Raw genomic sequence first — 20,196 nt, 5'->3', positions numbered from 1 at the left:
TTTCATTTTAAAAGGGATAGATGTGTTTATTTATTTGTTCATAAAAGATGTATAATTCTGTACATTTTGGCATCGAATTTTTAGTATTTTGTTACATGTATATTTTGCACGAGACTGTTATATTATTAACTTCTTTTTAATTTCTTCAAATGATTGTCACCGCGGTCGTGATTAATGTACAAGTAAACAAATACATAAATATTTGTTTCCTTTCGTTAATTGTTTGTTTGCGGTCAGATAAGAAAATAAAGAAACGTTTTAATGAAAGAAACAAAAAAGAGTGTAGAGATTAAAGCGGCGCGATGTTGGTAATCCTGTTGCTGCACACTTTCAAGAAGCGTACACCTAGTTATATAGCCTCGTGATGACGAGTGCGTTGAATGGTGGGGGAAGAGGTAAACTGGAAATTTTAGGGTGGGGGTAGCGAGACAACGCGTACAACACACGCTCTTACCGTTGTCGCCGTTTGCTTCGCTGAGGTTGTGTTTGATGTGCGCGCTGGTTAGTAGTTTGTATAGCGACGCTAGTTCAAATTGTTGTTTTTAAGTTTATCTTAAAATCGAAATGCGTGTGTGTTTGTTGTGCTGTGTCCTTTTGTAATAATTATTTACTCATGTGTCGGGTTTTATTTAACGTACTAAGTATCGGTGTGTGACCGGTAGGTTGAGGTACGTTTTGAAATGAATGATTTTTATTATTCGGCTACCAGTACATCTGTTATCTGTTTCACTACTCCAGGTTTCAACAATAGAAATATTGAATGTTTTATTGTAGAAAGACAGCAGCGGCAGCATCGGTCTCGGCCTCATCTTCAACATCATCCCTTGTGTGAGGCAATCAATATTGCTACTGCATCTCTGCACCGGCCGGCGGCAGATAAAAAAAACTTGTTTCACCAAATTTCTTCCTGAAAATTTATTAATTAAAAAGAGAACGTCAACCTTCAGTAGACGTTAGGTAAAATATTTCGTATTTTTTTTATTTAAATTTATATAGTATTTAAATCTGTGTTTTGTAGTCAGCTGCTGCAACAACGCTGTCTTCTGTCGTGTTTAGCAGGAAAAACATGTTCCTGCTTATATTGTATCCACGCATTGTTCAGTCTTTTATTAAAAAATGCACTATAATACGTTTTATTTATTTAAGAAAACAGATTAGTTTTTTCATACTACATCGATTACATTTTTAAAATAAACAAGAATATAAAAGAAACGTCAGGGTGTGGCTACACATTTTGTTTAAGATCTTGTAAAATTTCCTAAAATTTTTTCATGCAGTTAAAAATATTTAAATCATTTGACTATTCTTGATTTTGTACTAATTACAAATATTAACGTAATTAGTTTTTTAAATTACCGTTGCTTAGTTTCTTTTTTGTCTAATTTAAATTTGTTTTTATTTCTTTCTGTTCGAATTTATGAGATATTTACAATAATGAATAAATTTTGTATACGAAATCTAAACAAAAATAAATTCTAATTCTCTTTTAATGTAAAATGAATTTTAATAAATTTTAATGTTAGAATCAATTTGTTTACAATTCTTTTAATAAAATCATTACTAATGATACTGAATTTTTTTTCCAGTATTGTTACGGATTTTATGCATTAATACAAGTCTCGGTTCAGATGTGTGCTTTATAAACCTTCTTAATTTGATTAATATACGGTGAAAAAAAAAAAAATTCTACTGGGAATTAAATACTGGTATGATTTTTATATTTATTTGTTTTTAATTCAAGGATAAATATTCGTAGATAATAATAGACGAATTATTTTTGCACACTTTAATTACGTGATTTAATTGAATTTCCGCAAATTTATTTAATTAATTTAATTATCTTACGGTTTTCTATTACTAATTTAAAAAAATACTTGTTTAGTTATTAATTTTTTTCTTTTTATTCAATGATTGGACTATTCATGGAAAAACCGGTTTTTTAAAATCAAATTGTTGTCTATTCCCAGTAGATGTATGACAAACTAACCTGCGTATTATGTTTACATCTGTTATCTTAACCTTAAATGATGTATTTCGTTTGTTTGATTTCTTATGTTAACTTTCACTAGTATTCTTTAATAAATTTATGTAATAACCAAATAGCGTAGCGTAGTAGCGTTAATTTATAAAAATACAATATTTTTTAAAAAATTTTTTTTTAATAAAAAAGAAGAAATAATAATATAAAAAAATTAATCTTGAAATGATCAGTACTTACAACTGTTTATTTGGTAATTTAATAGATTTTATTGACATTATTTTCATTAATATATTAGCTTCCTTATGTATCTTTTTACTCAGAGTGCATTGAAGATGCTTTTGTAACAATCGTAATGACGATTAGTTTTAAATTTTACGAGAAATTTTTGTTAATGGTGTTTGAGCGTATTGTTCTTATATCTTTTTCAATAACATTTTTATTTGTATTTGGAATCAGTTTCGTTGGTGTACAATATTGTAATTATTATATTTAATTTACATCTCTTTTTTCCATATTTAGACATTTCTTTTTATTTCATCTTCTGCTCAGTTTTATTAATATATATTTTGTATATCTAAATAGCAAATCTTGATTTCTGGCCACTCTAATAAAATTTAGGCTTAGATTTGTTTACTGATGAGGATAAACGTTTTTCTGTCTGTATTCATCTAATTATTAATTTCCCTTTTGGATATTTCTTTTACGATTACAATTATATGAGTCGATTTTGAAAACTTGAGATTAGTTTAATTATGAACAGGATTTATTCTCTATTACCTTATATTGTAGTCCGAGTTGAAATATTATATTTCGAGCCCCCACATTGAAGTTTTACGTTACAGCTTTGTATCTTCTATATGTGAAATCGCGTACTTTGTAATTTTGTTTTATAATAAAAGAAAATCCTTTTATGATCAAAGAATTATTTATAGGACAAATGAAAATAAATTTGTTCACTGTATACGTGGCGTTGTTTTAGAAAGTGAAATCGTAATTTTATATTAACAGAAACTGAATCGGATAACTGAAATTCGATTTATAATGTATCTACATGAGAGTGCACGTGATAGTTAACTATAATTTACGGTTTGTGGTTAACGTGCACTATTAATAATCGTCTTCAATGATAAGCGAGGTGGAATATGTGTATACCTGCATCGTCATTTATGCTGGGATAAATAAACATATATACAATTTTTTATTAATTAGAAATGCACTAATGTAAGCAAAAGGTTTAAAAAACGATTTTAGTATAACATATATTTTAGAGGTTTTACTTTTTTTTAAAACTGTGACCGTTTCATTTCGTAAAACCGGTCGGTTACAGTTACTATTCTGGAAAGATTTGTTTATAACAGTTATTCATAAAATGATAAACACTTTCTCTTGATACATATATTCTTATAAAAAGTGAAAATTTACCGAAATAACAAAATTGATCTACGTAGAAGTTTTAGTAAATTTTTTTCTTATATAGATCACAATTTTTGTGTTTTCGCTTTTATATTTGGAATTAATATTTTGGGGTCCGTTATTATGTATTATATATTCTGAAATTTTATTAAATAATTGCAAAACAATTATCTATGATTTAAAAAAAAAAAATTACCGTGACATCTATTCTTCTATTTGCTCGTGCATCCATATTTGTATTTTAAGACTTACATTTTGAACGGAGGAATAACCGGATATACAACGAAATGCGTTTTTTAGAGTGAAAACATGTGACAGTTTTTAAAGTTTTTTTTTAATACCATCTATATTCAATTGAAAAAAAATACATCCAGATTGATATTAAAGTAAAAAGAAAAAACTTAAATTGAAAATGTAACAAGTTGGGTTATGTTTTTATACAGAATAAAACCTGTTTTCCAAATAGAGAGAAACACATTTTCTTATCAACATAAATTTAATTTTGATATTTCGTAATTAATATCAATTTTATTTTGCATTTATTAACCGAACGAAATTTAATTAAAGATCTACTAGTAGATAACAAATATATGTATTCTTTTAAAAGACAAATTGCCCATTTTATTTTGAATTTTAATCACAATTTAATAGCTTTACAATTTAATATTTTACAATTTTTTAACACGAAAATAAAAGCAATAAAACATTTTTTTATAGGTTAATATTTCATCGAAATTAAGAGGACTTACTGCTTGATAATCATTCAAAGTTGGGATATTATCATCAAGCAATACGAACTTTTTTCATAGAATTTTTTATTGTAGACCTGAAAAAATAACTTTCTCCATATTTGTTTAATGGTGTAATTAAACAATTATTGTTGTTCGTACAAATAGAATGTAAATTGATTGAAAAATAAGGATACATATTTTTAATAAGAAAAATTTACTCTCATCCTGTTAAAAAGAAGAAATAAAAATCCATTGTTTCCTTACAGAAAAGGTAATTTGTTTTATTGAGATAGTTTTATACCGGTATTTTTTATGATTATGTAGCACGTAAAGCAACCAAAAGAGAAAAAGGAATTAATCATAGTTGATTTCTCTGAAAATATTGATGTTCATTATATAATCAGTCTCTGTAATTATAAGATTGTAACTTATAGCTCTAAATGTTATATATATTTTAATGAAGTTCTAATTTTGATATCTTAACGGTATATTTGGACCAGTGAAGAAGGCAATTGGAAAACACTTTATTTCTAAATTCCTTACTTAAATTGCTAGGTTATTTTTAGTCGTTATAAATAACCCATTATTTTAGGTTATGTATTTATAAATGTAACAGACATTTACAATTGTTACGATACCTAATTATGTATATACTAGTCGGTCAGAGCTCGCGCTTTACTCCGCCCCTGGATCCTCGCTGCGTTTGTTAACCTTCATGGGTATTTTTTTTTAGCCTCCGGAACCACCGTTAGGTATTGCTTCAGAGGGTGAGATAAAATGGCAATTTTTTAGTGTGTAAAAAATGCCATGCCTGATCGGGATTCGAATCCGGGATCTCCGGATGAAAGGCCGAGACATTACCATTCTCGCCACAGAGGCTGGTTATCCTCGTGGTTGTGAGAGTAACACTGATAAATTACAATTAAATATACAAACTTTACAAATACCTGAAAAACAAACTAAATTACAAAAGACAGAATAGTAGTAATTATAGTAACTTAAGTACACAAACTTTTGACGAGGAAAAATTCACTTTTGTTTTTGCAAAAAATTGGAACCCAAGGGGGCTAGGACCTCGATCTATGACTTAAAAGCTTCCCTGTGATAATACTAATGTATTCTGAAAATTTGAAAGCGATCGGCTGGTTGGTTCTTGTGTGATGCTGTTGCAAATGAACAGACAGAATCCTCCTCATTTATATATTAGATGTACAAATGCGAGAAAAAAATTGATTTTTGAAAGCTGAACTTCAAGAAAATAATATTTTTAAAAATGAATTGTCGAAAAGTAGATGAAAATTTTATTTAAGTTGCGTTCCGTTACGGATTGATTGTGTCAGCAGGTAGTATTAATGAGAAAAAAATCATGAAGTTCTTTTTATTGGTTTCAAATTAGCATACTCGTTATGAATATCGCTCACCAATATTGTGCTACCTTAGTTCTAAACGAAATATTTTTTTTATTTTTCTAATGTGTACTTTGAAATCTGTACAACTAGTAAACAACAAGCAATCCCCGCTCCACGGCCCAATGAGATGAGAATGATCTGTATGAAATGTAGTCTTGTACAGACTGAGACCGACCGTTCCTGAGACGTGCGGTTAATTGAACCCCAACCACCAAAGTACACCGATATTTACGTTTAGTATTCAAATCCGTATAAAAGCAACTATCTTTTGTTAGGATTTGAACCTCAGAACCTTCAACTTCGAAAATCAGCCTTTAAACAACTTATTTGCGACGAAGAGTTGACCATTAGATCAGACCGGTGGGCTGTTAAAAAAATATGAAATAAAATTTCATATCTTTTAACTACGTAGCATGATATATATGACCCCAATAATTTTGTTTTCAGTTTTTTAATATTATTTAAGGAAGGAATATTAGTTGAAAAATAATCTTAATTTTAACTCTTCTTATAGAAATTACATAAAGTTTTAAAATTTAAATTGAATATTGTCTCGAATAATATAAAATTTAAAGTACACGTAAACTCACACGTAGTCAAATGAACGGAATTTGTAGAAAATAATCATTTTTTTTACGAAGGTGAATCGTGAGCGTTAATTACATTATATCGGACGTATATGAAGTACAGTAATACTATTTCAGTTATGCGGGAGTAGCCCGCATTGTAAACAGATTTTATTTCCATGCCTATCAAAAGAAAATGTGTCTGTATTAAATTGTGTAACAATAATAATAATAGTCCATATTTTCATAAATTTTTTTAATAACAATATTTATTGCAATTAAATTATTTTATTGGAATTATGAAAGAAAAAGTCTTATTTGACTGGGATACTTTAAAGATTAACATTCTTATACGCAAAGAAGATTTAACTCCTTTTTTCTTCTAATCAATTTCCTGTTCTAAATGAACCAACATTATGTTACTTCTACACTAACAAAAAAATTAAGAAATTCATCGCCCGTTATTAAATTCTAGAAAAAGAAATAATAATTTTTAATAAAATTAATTCTTAAAATATGTTTAAATTAATCTATATAGATCGTTCAAACACATTTGATAAACGGAGCTCATTCTTGTCATATTCTTCAATATTTTTTCAAGTAAATAACCGTTTTACAGTGTCAAGACAATGAATTTTAATAAAAATAGCGAAAATTTTTCTCTGTTAAAAAAAATTACCATACAAAAATCTTCCTTCTTTGTGCATTATTCTCTTGTCAAACATTTTTCTACAAATTAAAGAAAAAAAATATTATTAACGTGAAATAATTAGGGATATGATTTTTTGTAAGATTCTCTCATTTTTTAAAGTTATAAAATTGCAAAACATGACAACATTGTGTCCAAAGAAAAGGACGAGTTGTCGGATCGGATACTAATCAATGAAGGTAAATTTTTATTTTATCATGCAAAATGAAGCCTTGCAATATTATAAAAACTTGCAAAAACTCAAATTCCTTATCCTTCTTTTATTTTACAATAAATCAGTTAGGGAACCGTCTACAGCTACCGTATGTGACTCCCTCTGTGAAGGATGTAGGTCGGACCCTCTACAAAACTAGGTCCCATCAGGCGCATACCTGCTAAACCGAAAAGCATTAGCACCGAAAAGGTTTTCAATGGTCGAACTGAAGAGGAATCGCGTCGGGAGAAGGACGCAAATATTTTGTTAATCTCGTGGAATAACCCGGGTAAAATATTTTTCATATACAATTTACAAAAGATCGGAACGTAATCCCAATCTCCGTCCATCGTTAAAAATAAACCAAAAATAAATATATAATAATCATTTCAAAAAATAAAATACCCATCAGATGAATAGAAAGGCTCAGCAGCAATTGACAATGATCTGCAATAAATAGGAGGACGAACATCCCGGACATCCTTGCGTTCTGTTCCGAAAACTTGCACGCTGGAGGGAGGAAGAGTTGCCAAATAAAACCAAAACTCTAGTTGCCTTGATTTCTTTATTATAAATTTCCATTAGGCTATCTGTGAATGGGTGTCCCCCGTGTTAATGATGTAATCAATGTCTTTCTATTTTATAGTTTGTGATATTTATTCTACACACTACAGGCTGATACCGATAAGTCACCCTGTCTTTTTTTCTGTAATAAGAAATGAATTTTTTGGTGTGTAAAAAAATCCCAAATACATTCTCTATAAGAATGGGTTTTAATTTGATATATTTTTTTTAATACTAAAATAGCATCATTTTTTAGTTAATGTAAGCTATTACCTAAAAAATCTCTTTACTTTAAAATACATATTAATTTTATTTAAAAATTTACGTATAAAATAATACTTTTCTTAAATATAGAAAGTGACAATGATTTGCAAAACTTTTCGCAAATATCATTTGTATTAAAAGGGCAATAGAGATAGCTAAGAAGATAAATTGTTAGTTTTAGCACATTGTTACCGAGGTGACACTGATATTTAAAAAAAAGGTTATAACATATTTTATCGTCGAAAAATAATTCGTATTACCAAAATATTTTTGTGGTAAAGCAGTTGTGAAATTCGTTATTGTTAATTCGCTTTTGTTCGAAATTCAACAATTTTGGAAAAACATTTTTTGTCGCACGATTCATACACAAAACATCCGAAAAAAATTTCATGGCATGGATCAATTAATATCCCAACATCACCAGCGATTTCTCTGACTGTGATTTGGCGATCATTCATAATAATTTCTTTCACTTTTTCCACCGGTTGTTGATGTGTTGGGGCGTCCGGGGCGCTCGTCATCTTCAACGTCTTCACGACTTTCTTGGAAACGCTTGTACCACTCGTAAACCCTTGTTTTACTCATAGCAGACTCACCAAAAGCAATATGTAACATTTTTAAACGAGTGCTACAGTTTATTCCATTCTTATAGCAAAATTTAATACAAATTCTCTGATCCATTTACAAATAAAAAATCGCCGATCGTACCAAAACACATGTTATCCTTTGACAGCTGACAATAGACTGATCATCCAATATGGCTAAAAATGTACAAATACTTTTCAGACATGTTTACCAATACAATAACAACAACAAAAAAAAACCCGAGAATCGGACTAATATAACTCGAAATTTCAAATTTCTCGTTACCTTTTGAACACACTTCGTATGTTCCCGCATTTTGGAAAGTCTGCTTACGTCAGTAGTTTTATGGTGATTATTTTTATTAAGGCGGGGCAGGGTCTCACGTTGTTGATTCTGCAAACGGCTTTATTTTGTGCGGGAAGTTTTTTTGTTGGCTTATAACATATAGATAAAAATAAAAATCCTACTTTAAAATAACCGTCATAAAAGGTAAAAAATAAAATTTTTCGGGTTTGATTCGATTTTAAATTTCGACTTTTTGTCGAATATATTTCATTGGTAATTTCTCTTTAAAACTTGGCGCCTACTTCATAAGTTGTCGAATTTTAAAGAAGTGAAAAATATATTATTTAAAATTCCACAGTAAATGATTAATTAAATTCAAAGATGACATTTATTTGTGTTTTTATATTTTCTTTTTTAAAAGAAATATCAATTCTGTTATCATCGAAAGAAAATTAATTACAATATTTTGTATTCGTTAATGACTGTGTGACTACCACTGATGTTACATTGGTGATGGATTTTTTCATATTTTTATTTTAACGTTTTGCACATAGGTAGGGGTATGCTGAGAATTCATTAAGATAATCTATCTTAACTGTGTTATCTAATCATAACTTATTTAATCAGATAAGTAACCGCATGATTTCAATACTCCCTCCCTCTCTGTTCTTATTTCACATTTCTTGTTCAATTTTTACGGTATAATAATAACGACCCGGATTGTTCGAGGGGTTTTTCAGTCGATAATGAATATAAATATTAACGTATTTAATGTAAACTGTAAAGAAAATAATTAGTTTATGAAGTAGACATAAGTAGCATAAATTACACGTATTTATACAAAAAATATAATTGTATTATGCCAACAAGAATATGTTTGCTAATAAATAAAAAATATTACCTGTAATATTTTATTACAGGTACAGTTATTATATTACAAGTGACAAAGAATTTTGTAATAATTATCGAGGAGTTATCTTGATTTAAGCTACTTCCTTTACAACTTTCCCAATAGGTTTTAAGCTTAGAAACTAGCTTCATCTTACAACTATATAAAGATACGTGTTTTTCATTTGTTCTCGATAACCGCGAAAACTACTGAACCAATCATTCATTATAAATCATTTTCTCTTTATCGATTGTCATTGTCTACATCGATCATTTTCTATTTCAGTATCAACTTCTTCAGACAGTTTTTCTTTCTTTTTCTGTTCAGCCTCCGGAACCACCGTAAGGTATTACTTCAGAGGATGAATGAAGATGATATGCGTGAATGTAAATGAAGTGTTCTCTTGTACAGTTTTTAGGTCGACCATTCCTGAGATGTTGGGTTAATTGAAACCGAACACCAAAGAACACCGGTATCCACGATCTAGTATTCAAATCCGTATAAAAGTAAGCGCCTTTACTAGGATTTGGACTTAGAACTCTCGACTTCGAAATCAGCTGATTTCCGATGATGAGTTCACCACTAGACCAACCCGGTGGGTTCTTCAGACTGTTATAATGTAATTTACTAAATTTAATGTTATCTATGAAAGATCAATTTGTATTTCATCGTAAAATGTAAAAAAAAAAATATTTTGATAATAAAATTAAATGGATTGTCGACATATTTATCAAAGTTTTGGTGGTTGTGGAATATATATATTTCGATATCAATATAAACAACTTCTTCAGAAAATTGTATGCGTTTTTCTAGATTTAATGTCGTCTAATGTGGCAAAGATCTTACTTTTCTTTTTCCTGTTTAGCCTCCGGTAATTACCGTTGAGATAATACTTCGGAGGATGAATGAGGAGCCATACACACATAAATGGCATAGATTTGATTTTCAATTTGGTATTAATATTTTTATAACGCCTTGGTTAGCGAGGTGACAGGTAGAAAGAACTTCTGAGGCTACTAAAATTTATGATCGCAGACGATGTGAATTTACCCAGAATGTTCTCAAAGACTTTAAGACCAACATATACGCTCGGGACAAAATAGAGTTCAATCTTCGAGAAATACGTTTGGTCTCAAATCAGTTTTTGATTATCACCCTGAAATCGACTATCTGAATTTGAAAGATATTCAGGTAGTTAATATGATTAAAATATAAAACCATTACAATGCCAAAATATGAAATATGAAACTCTTGAAATTTTCTGTGCTGGGTGCAAAGTAGCTTTTTAATAACTTCAATAACCTCCTTGGAGCATTATTTAGCTTGGTTGTATGAAGAGGATGTTTTACGAAAAGATACAGATATATATATTTAGTGGTGACGAGATCTGTAGTGTGACAAAGTAGAAGATCGAGGATACTTCGGCTGGCAGAAGGAAATTGATGATTTGCGGATTGTAATAGCGAGGAATTGAAGGGAGATGGTTTCTGGGAGAATGGAGAAAGTGAACGTCCGTATTGGACTGTAGTGTTAATAAAAAGAAAAAAAGAATTGTTCCATCGAGTTAAGTAGCCATAAGAAATCCACTTCACTCCTCACAAATCCTGGTAAGATAGGTATGAAATCCTTGTTATATTTTTTTACAACTGTTGTATAATTTTTAGAAGTATTTCATTTTATCAATTCGCTTACAAGCAAATGTTTACCATAGCAAAATATTTCACTTATACTTCATTATGCTTTAGTGTAGGTGTAGAGATTAGTTTAACATAAGTAAGAGTTTTGAGTACGTGATTACGAATAATCTTGTTATTGTTATTTTTAGTGTTGCTTTCGAAAATTTATTTTATTTCAAGGAAAATGGTTCGATTATTTCCTTAAGAAATATGATGTCATTTGCTGATAGTTGCCATTTATAACTCAATATTGTTATTATAATTAATAATACGTATTATACATTATATATATTACAGTGTAATATTAATTTTTAAGGATAATATGTGTGGAAATTTTGTTATTTATAACCTTTGTTAAGTTATTGTAGATTCTGACAATTTCTAATGGTTTTAAATTGGTATATTCGAAAGTAAACTAAGCTACAGTCTTTTTTCTACTTGATCAAAGCAAATAGTATTCGATTTAAACGATATGCTGGTTTCCTATAAACGAAATTTGTGTTTGATAACTAATTATTTACGAATGTATTGATGAATTGACAAAATATGTATTACGTTATTTGTGATCCATCAGTTTCATTTTGAAAAGAGAAATCAATAAACGTATAATTTTTTTTTAAGATATTCATTATACTTACACTAAGTTTTGCTTAAATTACCGCAAGCCAAAACTTCAAAATATTTTTTCTATCATCGTTTGGTATTAAATCAATACGAGTATATACGGATTCAATTGTTGAAACGTGATAATAATAGTTATTGGCAGCACACGTTGTTGATCATTTAGAGTAGTTCGAACAATGAGTATTTGATAATTTAATCATAATTTTATACTGGTATGACGCCACGAGTGCAGTTAACTTTTTATATTATATATTGTCAACAGCTATTAATCATTTCATTCTGTCATGACATGAATAACGAATGACACGTTGCTTCCAATAAAATCTTTTAATAAAAATCATGTTTGTTCTGAGATGGTTATTCATTTTACGAATTCGTTTTTTTATTGCGTAATATATTTTCGATGCAGTAAGACTTTTTCAACATATTTTCCGAATCCAAAATATCGGCTTAGAAAATCGATTTGTTTTGGGCGTAATAAAGGAAAAGTTTTACTTATTAAACTATATTTACTTATTTAATAGTATCTTTACTATAATCTAAAAACGCTTTACTATTAAAAAAAGCTGACAAAAAAATTGTAATACATTCTTGACGTTGTTATTTATTTTTATATAGTGGAAAAATAATAAAACATGAAAATAAAAGAAAGACAGTTTTAAAAAATTGGTATTTTTAAACTTTGGCTCTCCACCCACAATATTACTCCTAAATTTTTTTTTGGGTCATTTGCACTACAACTGCGCCTAGAAAGAAATGGAAAAAGAAATCGGTTGAAAAATATGCAATAAATAAAAAGATTCTATTTTTGGGGAAGGCAAATCGATATAAATTTTAGGCAAATTTTTTTTAAGGATGGTAAGATGAGCATGCACGCATGTACTGAGCTTAATATAAAGTTAGGATATGTTTGCAAAATTTTGAGAAATTAACCCGAAAAAACTATCTACCTTTACGGAGATATTAACCCCAAACTTTACACAAATTACTCCATATACACGAGTCTGTGTACAAAATTCCATAAAAATCCGTTATCCATTCAAACGTTATTAAGCTTCAAATACGTCAACACACGTACATACGTACGTACGAACATTATACCCCACCTTTTTTTTGTTTTTTTGGGGTTCCTGGGTTATGAATCGTCGAGAAATGCAAAACAATTCTTGCGCAGTTCTGCACAAGAAGACTGATTTCGTTTCTGACGCTCTCACTATGTCACATCAGAAACTGACAAATTTTCATAGTTTAAGGCACTACATATGTTCGATAAACCAGTATACCCTGCACAACAAGCGTTAGGTTTCAATTCCTCTTCCTTTATGACTCGCTGCATAAGCGCATATGAAAAATACATACTACACAGTAAACATTAACTGAATTTTTTTGTTAACCTTAGATTGAGGGTAACTCAAGAACGACTCAACCAATCTTTATCAATTTTCATCTGCAGAAGTTCAGGTACACTACTACGCATATCTAAATGTCAATGAAATTGATCCAGTAATTTTGGAGAGTTTCGAGTTACAGATTTTATATAAAGGTCTTTGTACACAAAAAAAAGTATATATATATGTATATAAAGATGAAGTCGGATTCGAATCGACGTGCCTTCCCCTCAAAAGATCCAAATATTTCATTAATTAAAATTTTATTTGGCTATAACTTTGGAATCAATAAAAATAAGTTACACCTATTATATATCGTTGAAAAACTCTCAATGAGGGCTTATTACTGTAGATAAGAAAAAGTCTAAAATCCAAATGTTCTTGAATTATTGACTTTTTGGACACTTTTGGTTCAGTCGATTGCAATCAAAAGGGGAGGGAGGTGCACAACTAGATGTTACAGTAGTCCTAAATCTAAAATTTCAACATGCTACGGCTAATCGTTTTTGAGTTATGCGAGATACATACGTACGTATGTACGTACAGACGTCACGCCGAAACTAGTCAGAATGGATACAGGGATGGTCAAAATGGATATTTCCGTTGAAATCTGAAATTTTTAGCGATCACAATACTTTCTGTTTCTTCGTACTAGGAAAAAAATCAGTAAAGAACAATATAGATAAATCTATCAATTTAATAATAGTAAATGTTGCAAAATGTTATTATTTGTATTATAAATACAACGATTAATAGTACAATACGTGTACTTAACAGTTGTAAAATGAGTTAAGTGTTAATTTTTCTTTTTTTTTGATTACAGGCATAAGTTAGCATAAATTACCAAATTATGAATGTTATCGGTTACTGTACACATTCGTAAACATAAATTACCATTTTTTATGAACATTATTTTTATTTATTTATTTATTTTTTAATACTTTTACTTATAGTCGCATCAACCATTAAAGTCGTCACTTATCAGTGTAATGTAACTGTACCGATAAATATGTATTCTTGTACAAACTCAGGTCAACTACTCCTTAGACGTGCGGTTAATTGAAACCCAACCACCAAAGAACACCGGTAGCCGCAATCTAGTATTCAAATACGAATAGAAGTAACTACCTCTACTAGTATTTACATGATATTTTAATTTATAAAGAAACAGAAAATTGTTCATATAATGCTATAAATCAAGCTTCAATTTACGTATCAAATTTTTTACAATAAATTAATGAAATCCAAACTTTATGATGTAATTAAATTAACCAAATTAAGTTTTAACTGGACGTAATTTAAATGCAAGAAGTTAAATTTATCTGAATATGCAGCTCATTTAGAAATGTGTAATGTTATGAGCTGAAATGATGAGTAAATACAATGTGTACTGAATGAGTTAGCATAATAATACAACCAACATAATGCTACGTAAAACTTCCTTCCTATGTAAAAATCAGTTAAATTTAGTTTCATTGTTATTATTATAATAATTCTGGACACCAGAAAGTTGGTTTTTGTTTTTAGTACACGTCATTTCCGGAACTAGAATAAATAATCAGTATGCGAATAAATGCAATTATAAATATATACTGCGCGGTAATCTTTTTGCCGATGAGTTTGAAGCTTAACAACGTGCTTTATTAAAAAAAAAAAAATGTTAATAAATCTTATTATATAATCCAATAACATTTTCTTAACTTATCCAATCGTATTTCTTAAAAAAAAAACAAACTGAAAATATTCAGTTTTTAAGTTTTTCTTATAACTAGAGATAACAATTATTTTTCTTAAAATAATTGATATTTTTTCTTGTAAATTTAAAATTTTATTTTGTTAAAATGCTAGTTAAAATTTGCCACATTTTGATAAATTTTGTTTTTAATAAACTTCAAAATTCTCACGTTTGTATTTAGTTTCTGTGAACTTAATTGATACCACTTTACTCAGAAACAAATTCTCTACATGTTTTGTTTGAAATGCTTACTTGTTTATTATCTCTTTAACAAAGCTATTTTACGCCAAACATAAAATAGTGTTTTACGACTTCAATATTTTGTTGTCTTTTACCCCAGATTTCCCAAAAAATTATAAAAATACAGTTGTGGGACTTATTATTAAAGCAGATTTCATATAAAACCACTAATTATATCCCATAATTTGGGTCCCAAAAATTACAATCTGGCTTAATTTGACTGATGCGCAGAAATCAGTGCGAAATCTTTTGTCAATCCACACTCGTTAATGAAGCGTTTCCGAATCTATGTTTATATGAACATCAAAAGAACATATCCGAAAGTTTTTTTATATTCTTCGTGAATCACTCTGTATATTGTATGTTTATTTTGATAATGTGAATAATAAAATGTTAACAGATTACGAAAGGATGCGATATTATAAATAACAATTATTTTAAAACAACCGATAAAAGACCAACTGCGAAGAGTTAAGTAAGCTAGCGATTACTAATAAGTGATTACAAAGCTGATATAATGAACTACTAATAACTGAAGTCACTGATGAATAATTCTTTTACGGGAATTATTTTTGTTCATTGTGCTGATAATTTTAAAAAATAACCTTCGTATGTGAAACTGTTATTTGAAAAAATTGTCAATAACTGAAAAACTGTTTATCCAAGAATGACCAGATTGTTGTTGAACGATATTGTTAATCATAATATTTTGCTCGACAAACTATGGAAGGCTGGAATAAGAAATAAATGGTTCGAGAAATATTTGAGGGGAAGATCAAATTAAGAGAAGAAATGAGTTCTCAAGGTACGTTAAATACGGTATCCCGCAAGGTCCTGTACTTGGAACTGATTTATTTGTTACATATATGATTTAGTTTATGGAAAGTATCATGGTAGAGTGATAACATTTGCAGATGACACAGCATTATAAAACTAAAAGTTTATACGAAATAAGGAAAAATATTGATGAAGACCTTACGAGAATTATTTTAGTGGTTAATCAAGAACGGCTTAAATTTAAATGTAATGAAGACAAATTATATAATTTTTCATTTAAAATGTCTGCGAGAAATGTTATACAGCATCAAATAACACAATTAAAACTAATACCGATATAAATCGTACATGTCGAACTATAGCGCAAGTAAATACGACTATGTATCTGGGAGTAGTTTTAGAGTGAATTTGTGTTAGAAGGAACATATAAATATAATTAAAAAAATAAATAGGATTAAGTATGTATAGATTTTATTTCTTAAAGAATTTTTGTAGATAAAAGTTATTGAAGATGTTGTGTCAACCCTTGATAGAATAGAGTTAAATGTGCGGTGTAACTAAGGGAGATATGTATTATTCTAATAAAAAGCCATTATTGGTAGCACAGAAACATGAAATAAGAATGATTTCTCATCAAAATAGATTAAGTGAATCTTTTCCACATTTTAAAAACTTAGCAACCTGCCCTTAAGATATTTTATGTTTTTAGAGATCTTAAATTTTTTTATAAAAATTGTAATATGTGTAATATGTTGTAACATAAATTACTCTTATCGCGTATGTCAAGAGTAATTTATGGTAGAAATGATAAATTTGTGTTGCCTTTGTCAAAACTGGAAGTGTGTATACATTTTTATTCATTTGTGGCTCTAAAGTTGTACAATTTTTTAATTAATAATATAAAGGAATCAAGTAACTTTGTATTTGAATTAAATACAATGCTCTGTTATTTGTATAGTTACTAAAAATTTATGAAATTGAAAAGTTAGTATTCTAATTTAATTATATTCAAGTTGTTGTTAAAACAAATACTATTTTAGGATTACAATATTTATAAATTATTATTTTAAGTTGCTGACCATGTTTTCAGAATTTCTGTTTAACTTTATAAAAAGTTATGATGGTAATCCTTCGACGCTGATTTATCTACAGAGGCTACCTAAATTTTCTTACAAGTTACACATTTTTTAAAAATTGTTTTATTGAATTTTCTTTTTATTATTATTAAAAATAAAATAGGTAATTGTGTGTGAATATAAAAATAAATTATATATATATATATATTCTTAATATTTTTCTTTTGCATTTTCTAAATTTAACTATTTTAATTTCTCTCCAAGAGAGAATTATTTACATTTTTTATAAAAATTCTGCCACCTTATTGATATCGTTATCGGAATAATTTTGAAGTATACTTAAGTGACTAATAAAACTCGTAAAATATACGAGTATTTAAATAATATACACACCATGAAATAGGTGAGATTCATTGTTACGTGTGTAATTTCTATAAATTTAACAAAATAAAATAATCTCATAAATAAAGCAAAAAAAAAAAAAAAAAAAAAAAAAAACTTTAATATGGTATAAAACTAATTTTTTCTATTTTAATTATTTTTACATTAAACTCTTCAAAGATCAGCTTTTTATAATATATTATTTGAAAATTGCACCTTTCCTTGATAATAAAAGCCAAACGCATAATAAAAAATTCCCTTTCGGCACGCCGGAAAGCGGAGGTAGATTTCACCGGTACCAAGTAGGGGATAAAAAAGATTTCCACCTTAAAGTTAAGAAAAACTTCTAATTTACTTAATACGACATGAAAAAAGTTTCACATGTTTAACATTCTACTAGCGTCATCTTCTTACAATTCCAGCAACATTTTGGTCATCCCTTGCTGTAAGGATTGGTCGTATCAAAATTGTTTCAGACAAAAGTTTTAGATAATGTTCAAAGGACCAACGACCACTTTAAACCAATTCGATACTGTGCCTATTAAGGGAGGTATGATTTTTTTTGTCTTCGAAACACTATTTTTTCCACCCCCTGGGCCAATGGTTGGTGATATAAAAAAACTTAAGTTTTAGGCCCTTATCCAAAGAATAGTAGGAACTTTAAACGAATTCGATATTTTACTTAATAAGAAAGTTATAGCGATATTTTGTGTTTTCGAAACCTCCCCCCATTTTCACCCTCATGGTCCGATTTTTCCCATTAACGAACTCGACCGAGATTTTGGGTCGTTATATTTTATGTATCAATTTGAAAGTGATTGGCGCAAAATTACGTCAGTTATCGTGTACATAAGAAAGTGAAATATATAAATATATACGTATATATATATATATATATATATATATGTGTGTGTGTGTGTGTGTGTAAATTTTTGAACTGACGGTGGTTTTGGGGTCTGGGGTATGTGAAACGCTTAGATATGTCGAAATTTTCCGGAAATCGAATCATGTTACCCATTACCATGCTTATGAAATTTTTGTTTTTGCATCCGGGACCACCGGTAGGCATTACTTCAGAGGATGAGATGAATGACAATTTTTGTAGCGTGTGAAAATGTCATGCTTGACCAGGATTCAAATCCAGGACCTCCGTATGAAAGACCGAGACGCTACCACTCGCGCCACGAGGGGCCGGCTTATGAAATCTACCTATAAATAGTTTGCATATTACTTAAGTCGGGAGAGCGTCTTCATCGATAGTAAAAATAATATATTTTGGTATTATTTCAGATTATAATTCTTTTTTACGTTTATAGTTGTTTTACCCATTGAAAATTATTATGTAATTTTATGTTACTTTTCCTATAAAAATATAAATCGTTTAAACATATTGTTACATTTATGTAATTTTAAATTACAAATTTAAATGAAGAGTTTAAATGATAATTTTTGTATATTGGTACCACATTACGCTAGACGTGTGTGAATTAGTAGTAAAAAAACAACAGAGAATTAACTGCTATTTTTAGCCAGATTTTTAACGTCACTACTTTTCCTTTTTTAGTCTGCACTTTAAAATATCTCATCACAATAATTCTTACTTTCAACCAAGTTGTCATAGATTTAGTAGCTCTATCAGTGTTTAACGATTGATAGAAATGATAATATAATTAACAGAAATTTTACTAGGAATATCAGCCGTTCTAATATCTAATTTGCGAGTAAAGAAGCTGTAAAATAATCTATTATCGAATAGATGTCTGTATCAGTTTATTTCCTCTGCAACAGGAACTTATTATGTGGTAGTATAATTAGTTATACAGTCCCAATTTTAAGAGGCGGTTCATATCGCTCGCAATTTTTCTTTGCGGAAAGTTTTCTCGACTGTTACTAATTACTGAAAAAATTAATACAGGAGATTGTTCTGCTGATATTTTATTCCTATTTTAATTAAAACAAAATCCATGTCTATGTTTCATCTTGTATAACTGAGATTATCTATTATAAAATACGCTGCGAAAAATAACTACTGAAGTTGTATATTGCAGTTACTACTATAGTACAGGTCATCGAAAAAGGTTGCAGCAGTAAAAAATCGTATCTCAGAAACTACTGCAGATAATCGAACGAGTATTTTTTTTTTTTAATTCACCAACTCAAAAGGTTTTTGTACATACCTTATACCACGGATCGTTGCTGTAATGTTTCAACAAGATGGTGCGCCCCCACATTTTAGCATAAGCGTTCGACGCGCTCTCAATGAAAAATTCCTAATCGTTGGATTGATAGGGCCGATCCCGCGCTTTGGCCATCGAGAAGCCTTGATTTGATACCCTAAGACTTTTTTTTCTATGATGATACGTTAAAAAAACTGTCTAAAGTGAAAATAATCAGGGATTTACAATATTTAAGACAACATATCACCACTGCTATTACCAACAGTTACGCCTACGATGATCCAGTGGGCCTGGGCAGGAGTCGATTATCGGCTGGATGTTTGCAGACTGACCAACGAAGCTCATATTAAAAAAAAACTTTTTCAGTTGTGAATTTTAAAAAAAAATACTCGTTTGATTATCTCAAGTAGTTTTTGAGATACGAATTTTTAAATTGCTGCTACCTTTTTCGATGAGTGTAATTGTATCGTTTACGACAGACATGACGCTTATTCGCTGTGCATTACATAAAAAATCCCTTTGTACGAGCATCT

At 29.1% G+C, this 20,196-nt stretch overlaps 1 protein-coding gene across 1 annotated transcript in view; it reads left to right on the top strand.

Annotated features, from left to right (window-relative positions):
• The first annotated feature begins 467 nt into the window (after positions 1 to 467).
• LOC142329273 (beta-1,3-galactosyltransferase 5) overlaps positions 468 to 20,196 on the top strand; it is a 162,706-nt gene continuing 142,977 nt past the window's right edge. The window contains exon 1 of the mRNA XM_075373705.1: positions 468 to 957. The gene's annotated coding sequence lies outside the window, so the exon portion shown is untranslated. The remainder of the gene's footprint in view (positions 958 to 20,196) is intronic.

Source organism: Lycorma delicatula, chromosome 8, assembly GCF_047948215.1.
Source record: "Lycorma delicatula isolate Av1 chromosome 8, ASM4794821v1, whole genome shotgun sequence".
NCBI classification, from domain to species: Eukaryota; Metazoa; Arthropoda; class Insecta; order Hemiptera; family Fulgoridae; genus Lycorma; species Lycorma delicatula.
Note: the sequence above shows the minus strand (reverse complement) of the source record. Positions and strands in the feature narration are given on the sequence as shown.